Source organism: Vulpes lagopus, chromosome 8 (genome assembly GCF_018345385.1).
Source record: "Vulpes lagopus strain Blue_001 chromosome 8, ASM1834538v1, whole genome shotgun sequence".
Taxonomy (NCBI): domain Eukaryota; kingdom Metazoa; phylum Chordata; class Mammalia; order Carnivora; family Canidae; genus Vulpes; species Vulpes lagopus.
In genome coordinates, this window is record NC_054831.1 from 134,335,385 (window position 1) to 134,357,080 (window position 21,696).

General features: G+C 60.4%; 1 protein-coding gene across 4 annotated transcripts in view; it reads left to right on the top strand.

Annotated features, from left to right (window-relative positions):
- The first annotated feature begins 650 nt into the window (after positions 1–650).
- CASZ1 (castor zinc finger 1) overlaps positions 651–21,696 on the top strand; it is a 141,506-nt gene continuing 120,460 nt past the window's right edge. Inside the window, exon 1 of one of the 4 annotated variants that reach the window (XM_041765248.1) lies at positions 651–862. The gene's annotated coding sequence lies outside the window, so the exon portion shown is untranslated. Of the gene's footprint in view, positions 863–2,806; positions 2,936–13,546; positions 14,553–14,590; positions 20,184–21,696 lie in introns of those variants that run through there. The other 3 variants (XM_041765251.1, XM_041765254.1, XM_041765253.1) reach the window with 3 other exon arrangements.

The window sequence follows — 21,696 nt, forward strand, 5'->3', positions numbered from 1 at the left end:
AGGTCACCTGGGATGCGGGCAGTGGGGACAAAGGGACGGATGAGGGGGGCTCCTCTAGGGCAGTTCCAATGTCCCCCGCCTTCGGAGAGGCCTTTCTCCGTCACCTGGGAGGGATAAATTAGGTCTCCCAAAACGCGTTACCCTATTGCCTTATTTTCTTCACGGCCCCTTTCACTCTCTGAAATAACATTATTCATTTGTTTTAATGCTCATTGCCTTCACCCCCCCCCCCCCCAGGTTCATTCTTCGCGGCCTATCTTCCATCTCGCTCACTTGAGGGTTTATTCCTTGCACAATGGGCTGGATGAAGGACTCCCTTGCACCGAGTAAGATATCACACGGTGAGAACAGCACGTTCCTCCGGCTTCGACCATCCCAACATTCTAACTTGCAGAAAAGAGCTGGGTCTTCAGTGGGAAAGCGGGAGCAGACCGGCTGTCGGGGATCAGAACAGGTGAAAAGTAACCCGCTCCCGGCCCGGCCCCTGCTCCCCCCGCCTCGCCCCGCTGTGCCCGGGGCCTGGGAGCTGCCGCGCGGCCGAGGCTCCCCGCAGGCCCCGCCGCGCGCCCCGGCCCAGCTGGGCCCCGCGGGGGGTGCGGGGAAGCCGCGAGCGCAGGTCGGGGGCGCGAGGGCGGAGCGCGGCCCGGGCCCGCGATCCGGCCCGGGTTTTGCGTGCCGCCCGCTCGCCCGCCCGGCCGCGGAGAATTCCATAATCACAGCGGGCGAGAGCGGAGACTGGGAGCGAAAAATCCGGGATCCGGCAACTTTGGGCAGCGCATGCGCGCCCGCGGCGCTCCATCCCAAACACACACACATTTTTCCCCCGGACTTGGAAAGTCACCCAAAGCCGCCCCAAGTGCAGGTAAGAGACTCGGCGCTGCCTCCGCCGCGGGCCCCCCGCGCCCCCGCCCCCGGGGCCCCCCGGGCGCGCCCCCGCCGCGCCCCCCGACCCGCGCGGCCCCCACCCCGGGCTTCGGCTGCAGCGCGGAGCGGGGAGCGGGGAGCGCGGAGCGCGGAGCGGGGAGCGGGGAGCGGGGAGCGCGGAGCCAGCAGCCTGCCTGCTGCTGCCTGCGCGCGGGCTGCCCCTCCTCTGGGCGCGCGGGCGGCGGGGGGCGCGGGGCGCGGGGCGCCCGGGGGTCGCTCGCCCCAGCCCAGGGGCGGGGGAGGCGCCCGCGCGAGCGCAGGACCTCGCACACAGGGTGGGGGCGCCCCCCGCGCTGCAGCCTGGGGGGCAGGTGCTCGCCGGCCCCGGGGCTCGCTCCGGCCCCTCCGCGCGCCCACCCCCTGCTGCAGGGGTGCGTGCGCCCGCCGGGGCAGAGAGGGGGGCAGGGGCGAGGGGCCGGGGTGACTTTGCAAGACTTTGCCCGCGGAAGGGGTGGGCGCGGGCCCCGCGCCGGGCTGTGGGTGCCGCCGGCAGAGGTAGGAGCGTCCGCCCGGGCGCGGGTCCGGCTGCCTCCGGGCGGGACAGGGCGGCGCGGGGCTGCCCGGCCCGGGGAGCGGCGCCCCCTCGCCACCGCCGCCTGCGAAGTTTGTCTCAAGTGCGCTGCTCCGGGCGCGGCGAGCGGCGCTCCCCGCCCCCCACCCCCCACCCCACCCCACCCCCACCCGCGGCTCCGGGGCGCAGGGCGGCGGCGGGCGGGCTCGGGGCCGGGGCGGCGGTGGGGCCGCGCCTGTGCGCCGGAGCCCGCCGGGGCCGGGAAAAGTTCGGGGAGTTGCGGCGGCGGCGCGCGCTGCGGGAGAAGTTGCGCCCCGGGATGCGGGCCGCGGGGCGGCGGCGGGCGGGCGGGCGGAGCCGGTGCGCGCCCGGGGCTCGGCGGGGCGGGGTCCCGGGTGGGCTGCGGGGCCTGGAGGCCGCGGCCGCGCGGGGCGCAGGCGGGGAGGAGGGCAGCGCGCGGGGCGCGGGGCGCGGGGCGCGGGGCGCGGGGCGCGGGGGCGGCGGGGGCAGCCGGGCCGCGGCCCCCGGACACCTGCGCCCGACCTCGGGGGCCGCGGGGCGCGGGGCGGCGGGCGCGCGGGCGGGGCGCGGGGGCGCGCGGCGGTGGGGCCGGGCCGGTCGCTCCCGCAGCCCGCGGGGCAGGGCCCGAGTCGCGCGCCCCGGGTGAGCCGGCCGGGCGGAGCGGCGGCCGGTTTATTTTTACTCGGTGGCATTTGCAGAATGTGCAGCTGATGGCCGTCGGCCGCCAGAAGTTTTGCTTTCTGTTCTTTCTGTCTCCGAAGCCAGCGCGGCCGGGAGCGGGCGGGCCGGGAGCGGGGCCCGGGAGGGGAGGGCGCGGGGCGCGGGGCGCGGGGCGCGGGGCGCGGGGGGCGCGGGCCGGCGGGGGCGCGGGGGCGCGGGGGGCGCGGCGGAGCGCTCGGGCGGGCGTGGGTCCCCGCGCCGGGAGCTCCGGGCGGGGAACAGGTGTATGCGCCGTCAATCACGGCGGGAGGGACGCTTGGGGGCGTAGGCCGAGGTCGTGGTGATAGGCCCTGCTCTGCCCTTCTCTGGGGGGTGGGCGCGCATTCTTGCTCCGAGTCGTCCCCGACCCGGGTCCGGAGTTAGGGCGGCCCGCGAGGGCGCAGGGGGCCGCCTCGGCCGCCCCGCAAGTTCCCGGGACCGGCCTCGGCTTGGGGAGCGGCCCCGGCGCGGCGGGTGCGGGTGCGGGTGCGGGTGCGGGTGCGGGTGCGGGTGCGGGTGCACGACTGTCCGCCGGGGACGCAGCGGAAACACGCCTCGGACCAGCCCGGGGCTCCCCCAGCCCAGCTGGATCACGGGGGCCCCGAGGGTCCGCGCCCGGCTGCCCCCGCGGGTCCGGGGCACGCCCCCCCGTGTGCGGTGGGCCCGCGACTGCGACCCCGCGGACGCCCGGAGAGCCGGGGGCGGCGAGGGGCGAGGCCGAGGGGAGTCGGGCGGCAAAGTTGGCGCATGAGGACGGCTCGGAGCTGGCTCGGCGGCGCGGTAAGGGCGCGCGGGCGGCTGGAGAGCGGAGCGCAGGGTGGTCGGCGCCCCCGCCGCCGGCGCGCACACGCGGGCACACACACGCGCACATGCACACGCGCGGGCACACGCGCGGACACACACACACGCGCGCGCACGTGGACACACACACGCGCGCACGCGGGCCCCGCGCACATGCACACGCGGACGCACACGCGCCGGCCGGAGGGAGCTGTCCGGGCTGAGCAGGAGCAGCTGCGCCGGGCGTGGCGAGGGGGGTCGCCGGCTCCGGGGGCTGCGCTCCGCGTGCCCAGAGGGGGCGCTGGGCGGCGCGGAGCCCGAGCGCGGAGCCCGGGGCGAGCGGCTCGCGGGCGGCCCCAGGTGCGCCCCGCGCCCTCCGCGCGCCCCCCGCGCCCCCCGCGCCCTCCCCGGCGCGGCCCTGCCCGGCTCCCGGGGCCTGCGCGCGGCCGGCCGGGGGGCTCGTCCCGTCCCCGCCCGGGCGCCCACCGGCCCTCCCGGGACCCCGCGAGCCGCACGGGCCCCCGCCCCCGTGTGTCTCGCCACCTTCCAGGCGGGCCACCAGAGTTTATGGGGAATATTGTTGAACTTCAGTAATCAGGTTTCCAGCGATCTTATGCCTCCTGTTTAATTTATTAGACTAGTTATTTATTCTGTTGATGATAATCTGTTGCTGGTTTCTATGGAGATGTTAAACTGATCTCTTTCAGAAATCAAACTCCATATGCACTAAAACGTTTAAAGGGGCAGCGCCTCTCCCTCTCTCCCCGGGCCTTTCTGATTTTCGTGTTTTAGACTTTGCACCTTGCAGAGACTTCGCGTCTCTCCCGGAGTCTCCGTGTGCACTTTATTTCCTTCTTACGAGGGAGAGGAGCCCGGAGACTCGCGCTTTGTGGCAAGTACAGCTTATTATGGCTAGGGGAGAGCGGGCGCTTTGATCTCCAAGTTGCATCATCATTTAAAACAGATCATTTCACCACCACCCCCTTCTTCCCCATCGTATAAGAGCAAAATTCTTTCAAGATCAAAGAGTCCAATCTAAAACAACAAAAAAAAACCCAACTATTGTCCAAAAAAAAAAAAAAATAGAAAGTCAAATGTGAATCTCTCCTTTATATCTGCTCCCCTTGTGTTGAAATTTTTTTAATAAGAAAAACAAAACTTGTAGCTCAGCTAATTTTTCATACTTATTAATAGTTTATCTGCCCCCCCCCTTTTTTTTTAATTTAAAAAGAAGTTCAAAGTTAGATTTCCCTGCCTGTGGGGGTTGAGGTATATTTGCTTCTCTTCTAGATCCTGACCATCTGTTTTTGGAAAATTAGCCTCTGGGAAGAGGGGGAAAGTTCTTACTCAAAGTTAATGGAGTACTTAAAGAAATTAAAAAAAAAAAGCCCAAATATTTGACAGTCCTAATTTTCCCACTTTTTTTTGGGGGGGGGGGATTATCAGGAACCTCTGTCCCATGTATGAGAGCACATCAACTTTTTCTCCTTTGATCCTCCTGTCGTCTTCTCAGTTCTTTTTCTGTAGACTCCGGACTTGGAGGCGGTGGGTACAGTGAATCAAGAAAGTAAGGCAGAAAAAAAAAAATTATCTTGGTTTGTGACACTCTGAAAAATTGCAAACCTACTCTGAACTCAGATATTTATCACGTTGACAGATATGATACAAAGCGATTGCATTTCCTAATGATCCTCTGGGACTAAGTTGTAGGTAAAACCATTTAATGCATTTTTAATTTTAAAGTAAGGCCTGGGTTCCATTTTCTTGGCGGTGGGGGAGTGGATGTCCCTCTGTAGAGCCGATGCTTTCTGAGTATACTGTTTTGCTTTTTCAAGTAGGATCCCCCACCTCCACCCCTTCACATTTCCATTTACTTTGGGGAGGGGTGAGGCACACACAGGGCATTTGGCTTTCATAAATAAATTTATATCTGGCCAGAAGGTCCAAAGCTTAAATAAGAGTACACTTAAAAAAAAAAAAAAAGGAAAGAAGCAAAAACAAACCTGACTCCACCCCTGATATAGGAAATAAAACAGAGTCAATACTTGATTCTCCCCCCACACACACACACACACCCCATGCCATCCTGGTTCTCTTTTACATTATTTTATTTTGGGAAGGGGGTGGAGTGGTTCTTGCTTCTCAGCTCAGAGGAGAGAGGAGCCATTTCTGATCTTTCCCCCTTTGCTATATTTTTAAAATTTGTTTGATTTGGATTGCAAACAGAACAGGCTTACGGGAGAAAAGAGCACTGTGGCTTTAAACTCAGGAGTTTGCATATTCTCCTTGTATCTTTCCCCTTTGCTAATTATTGTGTTGTTTTCAGAGCAAATATGTCATATCCATGGCGACCGGGCAGGTTTATTGTCTTTCTGAAGCAATAGCTCACATAAGTAATTAATGACTTTCTTTTTTTTCCTCTGGCTTAGGTTAAACAGATCATTCAAGGAAAGTCATATCTCTCTCTTCTCCCTTCTCTCTCTCTCTCTCTCTCTCTCTTTTTTTTTTTAGCCCAGTGACATAAGAACATGAGTTAGAACAAGAAAATACTTTAACCAAGAAGTCAACAGCTTATTTTCCCCCATTTCTTTTAAAAGCTGAAGTGTCAGCTTTCAGACATATGAGGCTGTCATGCTGGCAGCCGTGAGCAGAGCAATCCACGCCTGGGTTGGAAATCCATTCGAAGGTTGTGCAGCAGGGGAAGTGTTGGCATGGGGGGGGAGTAACCTGCAGGAATTTGCTTTTGAGGTGTGTGTGGGGGGAGAGCACTCCAAAATGAGTATTTCTCCTGTATTTAGCAGAATTTAATTAAATTGTTTACAGGAAAGAATTAATGAGTTGGTAGTAATGTGTCCCCCCCCCCCCTTTTCTTTTTCCTAGTCTACTTAATTGGAAAGACAAAGTTTTTCTTTTTTGATTCACCTTGAGCTTCAGCTTTCTCCAGCCTTTGTCTTCAAGTGTTTTTTCCTGGAAAAGTACCTTTTGGAATCCCCTCTGGTTAATATTTCCAGAATTATAGCAGAGGTGTTGTTGTTGTTTTTTTTTTTTCCCCTTAGACCCACAGTTCGAAACTGGTTTCTGCTTCTTAGGAATCGACTATGCTGATTGACTAGGACTTGGATTTTTTTCACTTCTTTGGTGGGGGGAGTGGCTTTTTGTGGATGTAAAATCATATAGACGGCCTATCTCTGTCCTGTATCAAGTGACAGTGTTGTGGAAGGTGGGAGAAAATGTTTTCCTTTGGAAAAAAATAAAAATCACCATGTATGTCCCACCCTTTTCAAATGGACTTTTTGCTAATGAGAAGTCTTATGATGTCACTGCTTAACTTTTGAAATACGCTGGATGTCCAACCAGATACCCTGCAGCAGCTCTCCTGCCCCCCCCTCCCGGACAGATGTGCATTAATTAAGCACACTTATACCCTGTCCCCCCTCTTGTTGAAATTCCACGTATTGCTGAGGTTCTGTGTGTGTCCTTAAGAAGGGGGAATGAGATAAAGAGAAAAGCATTTCTATTATATTTATACTCGGACACAATTAAAAAGGATCGTCGTCCTCCCTCCCACCCCCCATTTGAAGCAGGTGAAAAAAGGACCATGAGTCAACTGAATGAATCTTGAGGCTTTTGGCATTAAAAATAAAAATATAAAGCCGAAGAGGATTTCTTTGGTATCTGGTTTCTGAAGAGGAGAAGAGAAGGCCGGGCGAGTCTGGTGCTGAGACTCCAGTGGAGTTGTAATTGAGCCCGTAACCTCTTGATGTCTATATCAGAAAAGCAGACATGAGCACAGGGAACCAGGGAGAGGCAAACAAGCCTTGTAAAGGAGGGAGCTCAGGGGGAGATGCAGAGAGAGGGAGAGAGGGAGGGAGGGAAGGAGGAGGGAGGGAGGGGGAGGGAGGGGGGAGATTTAATTTATAGACATTTTAAAAACTGTAATTTCATTAGGATCTGTTCTTCCCCTTCTCTGAAGGGCAGCCCGGCAGACCGATAAGGCCGGTCCCCGTGCTGGGACGCGTGGCGTGGCTCGGTGGGCGCGAGCTTGGCACCCTTTGCCGCCCCCACCCCCCCACCCCGGGCTCCCGCGCTCGCTGCCCGTTTGCTCGTGGCCTCCTGATTTTGGAATCAGACCCCATAGAGCCACGAGTTGAGCCCCGGCTCCTGGCTGCCCGGCCGCCCCCCGCGGGTGCCACGCGGTTCCTCCAGCGGCTCCTGCCTGGCCTTTGGCACCCGCGTGGCTTCCACCTGGCGCTGGGCCACAGGAAGCCCCCGGGGAGGGGGTGCCCCCGCTCTGCCCCCCTCAAGTTCACCAGTGGAGTTGCTGTGGTGCGGAGGCCACCGAGTGGGTCGGGGGGTGGCGGTCGGGGGGGACCCGAAGCCCGTCATAAATTCTGCAAAAATTAATCAACCGTTTAAGAGCTGCCCGTTAACGAGGTTCTGCAGGCCCGCCAGGCCCCCTGCTCAAAGTCCAGTGGGGTGGGGGGTAGCCTGGAGGGTGGGGAAGACAAGGGGACTTGTTTTTTTTTTTTTTTTTAAATCTGAATAATTGAGAATAACTAGGGAGAAGGAAGAAGAGAGAGGGATTTATTGAATATAAATCCTTAAGTACCCTGGTTCCATATTGTTGGGATTTTTTTTTTTTTTCCTTTTGGTCTGGATTTGTCCTGTGTGTCTTTGGTGGAAAAGACACGTAGAGAAAGAGAGCAAAGGAGGGGGTGGGGAGAGAGGGAAGGATAGAGAAGAGAGAGAGAGAGAGAGAGAGAGAGACGTGTGGCTCCTTTGGAACTCATTATCATTCTTAATAAGCCTTAAGGAATAAAGAAGAGCGTTGAGTGTAAATGCTGGGTAATCCTAACACTTCTCAAGGTGAGAGGAGTCTTGAGGACACGGAGGAAAGGGGGGCCGGCAGTCCAGGGCTCCAAGGCTCTGCAGGAGGCCTGGGGGCCGGAGCTGGGGGGGCCCGGAGATGCCCAGCCGGGCGGCGTGTGGGATGGCACTGGGGCTCCCAGGAGAGGGTGACCCGCGGGGGCGCAGGGCAGGGCAAGGGAAGCATCTTCGCCGGGCAGCTCTGCCTTGGTTCGGGGTGGGGAGGAGGGGCCACAGGGCCTTTGCTCTCTCCTGGGCCCTGTCTGCCCTCAGGCTTGGCCCCTGCCCCCGTCTCGGGTTCCTGCAGGGGGGCCTCGTCCTGCTCCCGTGGGCCCCCTGCGTTGTCCGCTCTGCTGAGCGGCAGGGACAGAGCAGCGGCTGGAGCTCAGCTCTGGACACTAGGTGGCTTAGAGGATCTTCGAGGTTTTCCGAGACGAGCAGCTGGCTCCCTCTGCTCCCGCTGGTGGGCTCGCTGTGCCCGTCCTCCGTGGGGCCCGCGGGCCGCCTGGCGGGTGGGTGGCCTCGGCACAAGGGCCCGGCACAGCCCCCGGACTGGTGCTCCCGGAGCAGCTTCGAGGCCAGGCGGGAGGCGGCCGCGGGGGGGCCTCTGCTCCTCCTCTGGAGTTCATGTGCCCCCTCTGAGAATCCTCTTAATAAAGAAAAGTCTCATAAGCGTAAATACTGCTTATTCTTTGAGGGGTTTCGCAGATCTTACAGCCGCAGGCACGGAGCCTCCGGGGTCCCTGCTCCGGTGGCCTCCTTCCAGCTCTCCGGGACTGTGGCGGGGTAGGGACGCGAGGAGGCCACGTCAGTTCTCAGGTCCATTCCCACCTGCCTGCTGGGCTCGGGGAGCAGAGCCTGGGCCGCACCGTGAGCAGGGTCCCCTGCAGGTGGGTGGGGCCGACGCTCCGAGAAGTGCACCTGCGCAGGTAGCTTCCCCTCTGCGGGACCAAGGCCGCGGCCCTGCCACCGGGATTCCGAGGGTACTTGACGAAGGGTCTCAGCCGAGGACATGTCCAAAGCCTGCATGATTTTCTCTGGGGCCAGACAATTCAGGTCTGACTTGCCACTGTCAGGGCGTGCGTGTCTTCACCGGAAAGCAGCTTCTGGGGAGCTCACAGAGGGGGTGCGTGGGCGTCAGCGAGGAGGGCTGGTTGGTGACTGCGCTGGGGTGAAACCCGGGGGCAGAGCAGAACCGGGCGGGTGGATCCTGCTGTCCTGTTGTTTGAAAGCAGTGGCGACCAGATTGCACCCCGCGTGTGCTCGCTGCGCTGCCCCTGGGGGGTCTTGGGGTGGGTGTGCATGTGCGTGCGTGTGCGTGCGGTGAGCACGGGGTGGGGAACCAGCCTGCCAGGCTGGCACCCTTCCCCAGCACTAATTGCTGGCGGAGAACCCGCGGGGCCCTGCCAGCGTCTGCAGCCCGCCCGCCCCCCTCGCCCCCGGGGAGCTCAGCTGTGCAGCTCGCTCTGCGAGGGCCATTTCCGGGCCCACTAGTCCTGGAGGCTCCTTTGGGAGATTCAGGGAAATCTGATCCCGGGGGACCGCGGGCCAAGCCCCGCATCCTCAGCCTGGCACCGGGGCGGGGGGAGACCTGGGTGGTCCCGAGCTCTGCGGGGGTCGCGGGGGTCGGGGACCCGCTCCCGGGCTGGCTCTGCAGTAAATCACTGCGTGCTCTTGGGCGAGTCATTCGACCTCTCCGGGCCTCGGTTTCCTCTCTTATCAAATGGCCTCTGACCCGATTTCCCTGACAGGGTCGCCCTGCTGGTCGGTTGGCCCTGTAGCTCTGAGCGTTCTTTGAAATCGTGAAACGTAATGAGGAATTTATCACGGTCACGTCGTCAAGTGCGGGTGCCCCCCGCGTCGATGAGCCCGTTTCATATAATGTGGTATCAGTGACTCCAGAAAGCCGAGGGCCTGGACGTGGCGTGTGTGGAGCTGCGGTTGCGTTTTTGTGTCAGGCTGTGGTTTGCTTCTCATCCTGGGGCGCTTGGGGCTGAAGTGTGTCGGGGGAGATGCTTATCGGGCAGCGTGGGGGGTGCCTCGGAGAGCCGTGTGTGTTACACGTCGAGCATCTGGAACCAGTTAGCTGGGCACCGAACTCCTGTCCTTACAGCAGCTACTTAACTAGCCTGTGCCTCAGTCTTCTCATCTGTAAAATGGGGATAACGCTGCCTGCCTTGTGGGTTTGATGTGAAGATCAGATCACCTGGGCTTGGGAAGTGTTTGGAACCGTCCTGGCACCTGTGGGTGTTCCAGACTCACATGGGAGGGAGTGTGGATGCACCTGCTGCCCACCGGAGCGTGCTGTGCTCTCCATCCGGGGTCTGGGATTCCCGAGGGTCTGGGGTGTGATGCTATTAGTTGGAAACTCTGATTTTGTGTTTTATCTTCCGGGGCTCCCTTGAGGTCTCCTGGTACGTTTGGTGATGCGTCAGAAGACGTCGAGAAGCAAAGTCCGACCCCACATGGGAGAGGGGCCCTTGGTCACTCGTCCCCATTGCGGCTGGAGTGGATGTTCCGGAGCTGGAGGCAGGGAGATTCCTCACGGGAGCTCTATGGGATGAGAGGCAAGGGGGCTGGTGGCCTCTGCTCGTGTTCCCAGAGCCTGCGAGTTCCTGCCGAGGGCCGCCGTGTGGGGGCCCCGCCGTGGCGGAGCTGGTGCGGCCAGCAGAGGCTGGCTGGACCCAACACGAGCCATGTTTCTCTTGGTTGGGCGGATTCATTTCTCTAATCCTTTGTTCCTGGGTCCATAAAATGGGGTTGGGATTCCATCTGCGGCCCCTGAGTGAAAGCACAGTAGTCACGGCTCCCATTCCCGGAGGCTTGATTTTGCGCGTCATCCGTGGAAGTCACTTGGCCGGTGAGCAGCACACAGTAGGGGCTGCGGGATGAACGTTCGAGGAGTAGCAGGCTGACCTTGGCCCGGGCCGAGCCGGCCCCTGGAGGGCCTCCTACTAAGTGCTCAGCGAGCTGGCAGGGAAGCGGGCACGGTGGGGACGGAGCCCAGGCCTCCCCCCGCCCCGCCGAGGGTGATCCTGCCCTGGGGAGCGGCCCGGCCTGGGCGGAGAAGCAGCCGAGGAGGCTCGAGGCAGTGACCTCAGGAGGCAAGGACACGGGGGCTGCGGGGCTGGGGGCACCCGAGGGGCGAGGGGCGCTGATGGAAGGCGAGGTACATGGCTCGCCCCGGCCTCTCCCATTTCACTCTGCTCTGCCAGAACACCCCGGTTCTTGTTTCACTCCCTGGATCTGGGAGCAGGTTAATTTCCATGACGAACTCCAGGCCACGTGCTCAGAGGATTTATCTAATTAAACGGATGCTTTTTATTTTCTTTTCTTTTTTTTTCTAAGAAAGAAAGGAAGGGAGGAAGGGAGAAAAGAAAGAGAGGAAGAGAGGAAGGAAAGAAGGAAGAAGAAATGGAAGGAGAGAAGGAAGGATGGAGTGGGAAGGAGGGAGGGGCCGAGAGAGGGAGGGAGGATGGAAAGGAAGGAAAGGAAAGAAAGATGGGAGGGAGGAAGGCAGGGAGGGAGGCAGAGGAGGTGGAGGCTGAGCAGTGATTTTGGAAAGGCTGCGCCCGCAGGGAGCACAGGCCGGGCAGCTGAGCCGGGCGACATCCCCGCTTCTGTCCTCTGAAGCTCCTACACTGATGTGCAGCGTCGCTCGTGGGCTGGGAGGGCAGGCGCAGCGGCGGGCTCAGGATCTGGACCGTCCAGGACCGTGGCCTCTAAGCCCAGTGGCAGTTGAGAGTAACCGAGATGAAAAACTCAGTTCTTCAACGAACCGGCCACATTTCCCGCGCCCCAGAGCCCCCCGGGGTACCGTGGGGCAGCGCGGATGGAGGGCGTCTCCAGCTCTATGGCACCAGGGAGGCAGGTGGGAGAGGGTGGGCGCTTCCTCCCGGAGCCTGGGCTGCCGGGATGCCCGACCCCGAGCCCTGGGGTCAGGGATTATTGGCTCCTGCCTGGGGCCAAGGCCCCCCTGCCGCCGCCGCCGCCTCCTCTTAGGGGCCCCTGCCCTGGGGATGGGGCCACATGGTGCGTCTCCAAGTTAGCAGAACCGGGTTGGAATCCTCTTCTCACTCGCTGTCTTCGGGGCCTGGGCAGGGGTCGTAACTGTCTACGTGGCCGTGGGTTAACGGGAGGCGGTGTTTGCGCCCGGGGTCTTGGACAGCGTGGCCCGAGCTCCTGGGGTGGGTGCAAGCCTTTAGCGTAGTGCTTGGCCCACAGTAGACACGTGGAAAATGGGGACCACGGTTTTTATAATAATCATATTATTATGGTTGATATTATTTTAATGTGATTATTGAAGAGCTTTGGTGGCTGCCAAGTTCTTGGGGACATTCCCAGACCAAATGCTAATTTCTCTATGATCAACACTTTCCAGATTTAGGTTAAAGGAGCCCCCCCCAACCCCGACCTTCTGGGAGCCTAATTTGGATCCCTTGCCATCTCTCCCCATCCCTCCTTTCTTCTGGCAAGAAGAAGAGTTGGAACTGCCCTGGGGTTACTCTTGCAAGCCCTTCTACTTGTGAGAGGCCCTGCTGCTCCCAGCGCGCATGAAGTCGTGCCCATGTGCACATACACACGTGCACATACGTGCACACACACGCACTTCTCTACTGGCCAAACTACATTAAAACAAAAACAAAAACAAAACAAAACAAAACACAACCAACCCAAAGCATTAAAATAGGGGAGAGCAGATGTGGCCAGGCGGGGCTAGCGGATTGTTTGGGGCCGGGGTGGGGGCGGCGGCCCCTGGCAGGGACGTGTGTGTTTATTCCTGGACACTGCCCAGTGCTCTGTGTGCTAATGTGGAGCTGTAAAGTCCCCTGCATTGTGCAGGCTCCTCTCCCCGTGAAAAGGCAATTGAGTCAGTGAGTTCTGAATGGATTGGAGCTGACAGTAAATGAGAATTTGGCAGTGGGTAGGAAACAAGCTCCCCTCCCGCCCCCCACCCCAACACACACTCACTCATCCCTCCCTAAACTTCCAGAGCCTGTTGGGTTTTTAGAGGGGTTTTGAAGAAAAAAAAAAACACCAAGAGTGACGATTCCTTTTTGTACGCGTCAACGTTACCAGCAGGGGGGCGGCCCCTGCCTGCCCCCTTCCCCAGGGATGCCCTAACCCCATCCCGTCCCCCCGGTGGCTCCACCAGCGATCCCGAACGAGTTAACGGCTGAATCAACGCTAGACTCAGCTGTACGTTTTACTCTGGGTTCCTGAATGAAGCGATGTGCTGTGCTCAGCACGATTGGAGACTGTCTGCCCTGGGTGGCCCACCGGCCGCCACCCTGCTGGGCTCCGCCAGCTTCCATGGGACCTGCTGCTGGCAACGGGGCAACCCCGTCTGGCGGTCCCCACATCCAGCCTCCCATTAGAGACCTCTTTTAATTTCAAAAGAAGGGGTGGCTCATCTTGAGCTGTACGGTCCCTGGTTTGCAAAGAAGGCTCAGGGTTTTGAGGGTTTGTACACGCTGTGCCCCCCGCCCCCCTATTCCCCTCGCCACCGTGCCCTCACTAGCAGATTGGTCAACAGACATCCTGGCCCCTGAAAGGTCCCATGTCCCTAGGCCTGCCCACTCGATCATTCCCAACAGAGCCAGGCAGGGACCTGCCTTGCAGGTGTCGCCTTACAGGTGCTCCTCCCGGCCCCCCCCCCCCCCCCCCCCCCCCCCCCCCGCCCCGTGTTTGTGAAATGGCAGCTCTGAGCTTACCCATCCTCTCAGGGGAGCTGCGGAGTCCCTCTTCTTCCTCAGGAGCAAGAGGCAAAGGAGCAGCACTCACTGTGGCAGGGTGACAGCCTGCTGGTGGCGGGGGGCTGTGTCCCCAGTGCCCGGGGAAGCCTCTCGGGAGTCCCTTTTTGGACGAGACCCAGTAGAGTGTGGTTGTTCTCACTGCTGTACTGGGAGAAGCCCCCCTACCCCGTGCAGAGGCACCATAGAATGTTCTAGAATAATGGAGTGCACAAGTCCCAATCCCTGCTTCCTCATTTGTTAGTACTGTGACTTTGGGCCCATCCCTAACCCTCGTGAGCCTCTGTTTTTTCACTTGCAAAGGGAGAATGATGCTAGTGCCCTAAGCCCGGGGTGGCTGTTGGCATTAAAGGAAATAATGCAGCCAAGGCGCTTGGCATGAGGCCTGGCACCTGGGAGCGAGGGGCAGCGACCGTCGTGACCTTATTGTTCCTCCTCCTTGCTCCCGGCTGGAAGGAAGGGGTGAGGCAGGAAGGCGGAGGGCTCCGGAGGGCTCAGGCCTGTCCGCCCCGAGATGTCCCCAGATGCCACCTGCCAGACCGGCAGGGTGAATGTGAGGCGCCTGGACGTGTGGGCCTGGTGTGGGGCCTGGAGGGAGCAGGGGAGGGCCACCCCACCCATGGGGGCTTCCTGGACCCTCACCCAGCTGGTGGCCTGGCTGAGGCCTGGGACCTGCACGCAGCTGGTGGCTCGGCTGAGACCTGGGGACCCGCATTCAGGTGGTGGCTTGGGTGAGGCCATGGGACCCGCACCCAGCTGGCAGCCTGCTGAGGCCGTGGGACCCTCACCCAGCTGGTGGCCCGGCTGAGGCCTGGGGACCTGCACCCAGGTGGTGGCCCGCCTGAGGCCTGGGGACCCGCACCCAGGTGACGGCCTGGCTGAGGTCTGGGACCTGCACCCAGGGGGCGGCCCCGAGGGGCTCGCCTGGGCCTGGCCCGCAGGAGGACGTCGGAGGAGGGCCTGTCCTGTCACCCCGAGTGCCCCTCCGAGCCCTCCAGGTGAGTCGGTGGAGACGGCAGGGGCTGGGGGTGGCGGGGGGTGGCGGAACCAGGAAGGGGATGAAGGATGGAGAGGATGTGGGGAATCCTCTTGCTTTTATCCCCACAGGGCCGCCAGCAAGCTGAGGCGCTTGTACCTGTTCAGTTTCTTTCTTTCCTTTTTAAATATTTTATTTATTTATTCATGAGACACAGAGACACAGGCAAAGGGAGAAGCAGGCTCCGAGCGGGAGCCCGATGCGGGACTCGATTCCAGGACCCCGGGGTCAGGCCCTGAGCCCAAGGCCATTGCTCCAACCCTGAGCCACCAGGGGCCCCACCTCTTCAGTTTCTTAAAAGGGGAAGGACAGAGACATTCCCGCGCGCCTGCTGGGTGTCAGATGCTGGGCTGTGACCTTTGCGGGACTGAAGAACACGAGGCAGGTCGGGTCGGCCCCTGTTGCGCCAGTCAGGACATAAGGGCCAGAGAGGCCAAGGAACGTCCCCGAGTTCACCCGGCGGCTGAGGGGGAGCCTGCGTCCGGCGCGTGGGCCTCTGCACACGCTGGGAAAGCACAACCACGTTTTAAGTGGCTTTTGAGACTAAATGAAGGGAAAACGTTCAGCCATAACCTAACCATTGTGGTATCACCTGCCCCGGGACCGCGTGTGTTCCGGTGTCTCTCGCCCCTTTGGTGACTGCGTGCGTTCCATAATACACATTTTACGTGATTATAGTAATAAGAGAATATGCTTTTAGTTGAGAAGCGAGAGGGTCTCCTGAGCTGGGGCCCCGGGGGGTGATTGGTTCTCAGCAAAATGGAACTTTGGCCCCGAGCTGTGTCTTCCGCAGCGAGGTTCCGAAAGTTGGGTCGGAAAAAGCAAACGGGGCGCGCGGAGGGGCGCAGAGGACCCTCGCCTTCCCCCCGGGTTGCTCGCGCGGTTAAGTGGTACCATTTTCCTTTTAACTCACTTCCTTCTTGCTTTTGACAAATGGGAATATTTGTACCATTTTCCCGAATGACCTCCTCTCCTTGGGGTAATGAGAAAATGAAAGTCTCTGCTAAGTGCTTTGAGATATTCAGATATAAAAACGGAGAGCAGAGTGCTGTCATGGGCCCTTGCTGCCAGGGCGCTCTAGAAAGAGGAAGTACGGCTCGTGGGGGTGAAGGTCGGCGTGAGGATGAAGGCCACTGGCGGAACCAGCGGCCCGGGCGGGCGGCGGGCGCGGGGTGGCTGGAGCCCCTGCCCGCCCTCTGGGCCCACCCTCCGAGGCCCAGGGACCCCGACGTGTGGCCAAGGCTCCAGTGCCTGGCGCGGCCCTGTTCCCCGGGCTTCATCACGTCCGCCCAGGAGTAACAGGGCGGAAGAAATACCGGGTCACCTATACGAGAAATAATGTTGAAGCTGATTTCGAAACGTGCAAAAATGTTTATTACATGGCGGGGGGGGGGGGGGGGGGGAGAAAAAACACCCAAGGCCGCGAGTGAGCGCCACGAGAGAAAGTGTACGGGGGTGGGGGGGGAAGATTCACAAATGCGTACGGACAAAGCTTGAAAGGAAATCCTCCAAAATGAAAATTACAGCGTGAGCGGTGGGACCACGGTGATTTGTTTTTTATTTCACAACATTTTCTTTAAATTCCCCCCTATGATTAAAAACCAACAAAGCCAACGTGGCGGCGCGGCAGGGAGCCTGGGGAGGGGGCGGGGGCGGGGCAGCGCCGGGCGGGAGGGCGCCTGCACCCACGGCCCCCGCAGGGTGCTGAGCTCACCGGCTGTGCCAGCCGCAGAGACCTATGAGATCTCCGGGAGCCGAGGCGTATCAGTGACTCAGACCTCCGTGGTATGCTCCTCAACAATAGCTTTTGTCCTTTGCCCAAAACCCTAGGCCAGTGTGTTAAAAAAAATTATAAAATTATGAGATAGTTTGTACTTTCCTTATACCAGCCTGTGCCAGCTTCGGGTGCTTTATTTATTCAAGGTGGGGAGGCAGGGAAGGCGGGGTGGGGGTGAGGGGCAGACAGAGAGGAAAAGAAAAACAAGGTAGAACTCGGACAAGGCCCAAGAAACGTTTGAGCCTCAACCAACAAACTTTCTTTTGTTTCCCCCGTGGGGAGGGAAAAGAAAATAAGGCAGGGAAAAACGCAGAGGGCCGGTTTGAACCAAAGAAAACGCCTCGTGTTTGGTGCACGGGGTCGTTCCTTGCAGTGGGTTTTGCCTCTTGCTTGTTGAATAAGAAAGCTGCTTCTGGAAGCTCATCCGGGCTGGGCCGCGGGAGGGTCTGGGCAGAGAGGGCTGGAGCGGGGGCAGCCAGGCTGGGCCGCGGGGGCCTGGAGGTTTCCTTGGCTGCTGCGGCCAGTCACGGCCGCGGCCCTCGCCCCCCTCTGCTTGGGTGTAAGTAAGATTCCGACCCCTGGCGTCCCGGGGGCAGCCCTGTGCTGGGGACTCCGAGTTCCCCGCCGTCGGAGCCTGTCTCGGACCCACTGGGCCAGGACGTGCCTCCCCGCGTCCAGCAGGAGTGAGATTCGGGAAGAACGACCTTGTGCGGGGTTAGGGTGGGAAGTGGGGCGCGTGTGCGGTAGCGTAGGTGACACGGCGTGTGACTGCCTGCGGGGCCGCGGGCGTGAGACGGAGCGTGAGAGGCCACGAGTGTGCGCGTGCGTCCCCGGAGCGCTCTTCCCCAGGGTACTTGGGCCCAGCGCCGACCTGTCTCTCCCAGTGCCCCGGCCTGCCCGCCCCACGCCTGCCCGGGCTGTCCCCTGGCGCACCTGTCGGGCGGCCTGGACCCCGGCTGTTGGCGATTCTTTCTTCACGGTTAGTTCAGAGGATTCTGGGGAACGAGGCGGGGTCTCGGCAGTGGTTTGACCCATAGGGAAAGGCGTCCTGTGGGTGACGGGCCGAGACGCGGCGGTGTGGGTGGCCTGGCCCGGGGCTCAGAGGCCCCGTCCAGGCCCTGCTGCAGTTCCAGCCCCACGTCCCCCATCCCAGCATATCCACAGGGTCCCCCTTACCCACAGGGTCCCCCTTACCCATGGGGGTCCCCCCTTACCCACAGGGATACCCCCTTATACATAGGGTCCCCCCTTATCCATAGGGTCCCATCTTATCCACGGGGGTTCCCCCTTATCTATAGGGTCCCATCTTATCCACGGGGTCCCACCTTATCCATGGGGTCCCCCTTATCCACGGGGTCCCACCTTATCCATGGGGTCCCCCTTATCCACGGGGGTACCCCATTACCCATAGGGTCCCATCTTATCCAGGGGGTTCCCATCTTATCCACAGGGTCCCCCCTTATCCACAGGGATCCCACCTTATCCACGGGGTCCCCCTTATCCATGGGGTCCCCTCATCCCTGGGGTCCCCCTTATCCACGGGGGTACCCCATTACCCATAGGGTCCCACCTTATCCACAGGGTCCCCCCTTATCCACAGGGCCCCCCCTTAGCCACGGGCCCCCCCTTATCCAGGCCGCCTTGGGAACAGACTGACTGTTGAGCTTCCGAGGCCCTGTGGGCTGTAAGGGGCCGCCTTGATCTTGGGGTCCCGGTGATCCCTCCCGAGAGGAAGGCAGGGTGGGGACCATCGTGCCTGTCATACAGGCGAAGACCCTGAGGCCCGGAGAGGAGGGCACCATGTCATGGTCACGCGGCCGTCGGGCGGACCTGGAAACAGGACAGAGTTGGGGGCCGCCCGGAAATGCGGTCACCGCCGCCAGCGGCCCGGGGCGAGGCGAGGGATTCTGGGTTCTTCCTCCTCCGGGAAACACGGGGAGCCTCCCGGAGCATGGGGCGCCGTGAGGCCGGTGGGAGCGGCCGGTGTGGTTTCAGGGCCTGTCGAGCTGAGGGGGGCGCTGGCTGGAGGGCCCGGCCCCATGGGCGCTCCCCCGGCCCCGGCCTTGCTGCCCCAGCGGCTCCTGGCTGAGCTTCCTGGCCCTGTCCTGCGCGGGCCCCCGCACCTGCTGGTCCACAGCCTGGGCCCCCTGCACCCCACAGCCTTTGGCTTGACCTCGCGGAGCCCCGGGAGGCCGAGACGCGAGGGCAGGCCGGCGGGGGAGAAGCGTCCCCTCTGCGACAGGCAGCTGCGGTGGCGGGGCAGGCGCCGTGCCCGGTGAGCGCCATCTGGGCAGGAGGCCTGGCTCCAGCTGTGGGGGCTCCGGAAGGGCACAGCCCGGGAGGAATGGTTTTGAAGCCACTACTATGGAGATTAAGGGGATGAGAATGTAAATCTCAAGTAAAAAGGTAATTGAATGTAATAGCAAACACTGCTCGCTCTATGTTAATTTTAGCTCTTCCCCTGGATACAAGGCGCTGTATTAGTGTTTTATTACCATTTTGTTTGCACTAATAAAATAGTAAAATTTATTTCAAGGAAGTTGAAGGATGGTTTTACAATGCAAATTTGAAGAAATTGGACTTTTCATTTATGCCTCTGCTATTTTAAACCCTGACGGGTGTAAATTAGCTACAGGGACCGAGCAGACCCCACTGATGGGGGCTTGGGAGGCAAGAGCCCTGGCACAGGTTCCAGACCAGCTCAGAGCAGGGAGCAGAGAGTGTCCCCCAGGAGGCTGGAGGGGCACAGGGGTCGGATTGGGAGGGCCGGGGCCGTGTGTGAGGGCTCGCCAGGCCCGGATGCCTGCTGGTAGGCAAGCATGTCACCCGCTGAACCTGCAGGGAGACACACGTGACCACAGACCTCAGGCCTACATCTTTGCTCTCCGCCCTTTGGCCTCCTTCCTGTCTTGACGTTGAGCCCCGATTAACCAGGTGACTCCTTGAGGGGAACTGCTAGGAAGGACAGGTAGACCAGATGTCCGGTCCTTTTTAAAAAAAAAAATGGGCTGAAAATTGAGGGGAGCCTTAGGAGCGTGGAGGAAAGACCCTGAGCCTAAAAGGAGCTGAGGAAAATTCGGACCCTGGCAGGTATCAGCCCAGCACAGGTTCCGAGGCATGTTCCGAACCTTGTCAGCTCTTCCCTCTGACTGATGCGTGCTTACGAGTTGGGGAGCAGAGCACTTTTCAGTAAGCCAGCATCCCTTCCAGTTGGGCCCGGTGGTCCCAGGTGTGGTTGTATCTATGTGCAAAAAGCCTGGAGAACTGAATTTATTTAAAAAAAAAAAAAAAGGAAAGAAAATCCAGTTGTCTGAGTTTTAGGGAACCTGATGATGGCATAGGAAGGTGGAGAAGGGAAGGAAATAGATCGGAGAGTTTCATTTTGAGTTTTGGGTGAAGAATTCAGGTTGGTTCTTGTTTTATCCAAACCGGTTTGTTTATCTCTGAGAAATTATCAGCAGCAGTGGCCCGAAGCGATGCATTGGGGGACCAGCTTCCAAAGGGTAGGGACCCGAACAAGTGTACCGATGTCTGGCGAGGTCTGTGACATGTGTTGCCCAGGGTTCTTTGGCCGCCTGCCTGACGTGGGGGAAACAATGAGCTGGTGACACCGGTTTCCAGCCCCAACCCTAGGTCTGGTGGGGCTTTTGTCAGTGTGTTCTGTCTCCCTCGTTCGCAGTGGTGTGTGTGTGTGCGCGCGAGAGAGAGTGTGTGTGTAGTGCAAAGATTCGAAGTGTTGATACTGGCAAGACCGGAGCTGAGAAACGAGCAGAACGGTGGCAGAAGGCAGTCGAAGATCCCTCGGCTGCAGACAGCGTGAGCTCTGGGTGTCAGCACTCTGTGGGTTGCAGGAAATTTGGCACCGGAGCAGAGGAGGGTGGGCACAAGCTCCCGGCCTCTGCTGATGGCTTCTCAGGGCCTATGGGGTCCTGTTTGGAGCCGACTGGGTGCTAGGAAATCTCCAAGGGTCACCAGCGTCCAGCAGCAGAGCCAGCACCCCACATGGTTATTGTCAGCGCTGGAAGGTTCTGCATCGGGGCCTCTCGACTTCCTTTCGGATCAAGGGGATTTCTTGGGATCTTGGGGTTCATGCGGAAGGCAAGGGACTGCAGGCCCAGCCCCCTAACAGGTCAGGAACCTCTCTGTCCGCTGCTGGCTACGCAGAAGGCCCCGGTGGCTGATGGGACAGGCAGGGAGGACCGGAGCTGATGGTGGTGGCCGGGCGAGGATGGCTTTGAGAGGGTTGCTGGAGGAAACCGGAGACGGGGGCATTTAGAAGTGGGGTGACTTTTGGAGTAGTTTCCGATTCTCAGAGCGGCGAGATGCACCGTGGCGTACCCGAGGATGTAGAGGGTGCTTGGGGTGGGGGCTCACTCCGGGTGCACTGCAATCCCAAACTGTAATTACATCAAGAAGCAGACGGAAATGGGAAAAGAGGATTAGTGGTGTGGCCCACTTGGGCCTAGAGGTGGAGGTGGCCCCAGGAGAACCTCTCGGGCTCCACCTCTGTGCCAGAGTCGGAGCCGAGGTGCTTTGCCCCCGACGCCCGGGAACAGCGGGACCCTGGGCCCTCTCCTCTGCAGGTCTAGGCTAACAGTCCCCGGGCCACCCCCGAGAGCGGAGGCTCCCCTGCGCGGCCCTGGAGGGGCCTGCCCACCCTCCCCGCTCCTGGCCACGGCTTGCTTTCACGTCGGCTCCAGCCTGGAATAGAAGGAGGCTCCACTTGGGTTGATTTGACTTTCTCTTCGGCATGAGGTAACTCGTGCATGTCGGGGAGAGGGTGACCCTGGAGGACACCTCGGGTTGCTCTCGCAGGTGGCCCGGGGAGCCGGCTCCCTGTCCGTGGCTTCGTCCTGTTTGGCTGGTCCACAGCACCTCCCCATTTGCCCTTTTCATCGGGAGAAAAGGTGGCCAGAACTTCGAGGCCTTTGGCCCACATGCCGTGACCCTTCCTGTCATCCTGCTCAGCCTCCTGGGGTGTGACCGTGGCATCCCCAAGTATTCCAAACCCCCGGCTCACCTTTCTCTTCTCCCTGCCCCCCTTCCCTGCACCTGTCAGCTGTTTCATTGACTGTCTGGCTTGGCTGCCACCCATCCTACCTCCCAGGCCAGCTCCTCCCCCGCCCCCCTCCCCCCAGGCCCACACTCCCTCCCTTCCTGTCTCTGCCCACGTCTGTCTCTACCTGCCCGTCGCCGGCACACCTGAGGATCCGAGGCTGCCTAACGGAGTGCGGGGATGGTTCAGGGTGTTTACCAGACAGCAGGGATAAGGTATTAAATCCTGTTGCTGTCTTCCCAGGGCCAGGTTCCTCAGATGGTTTTCCAAATT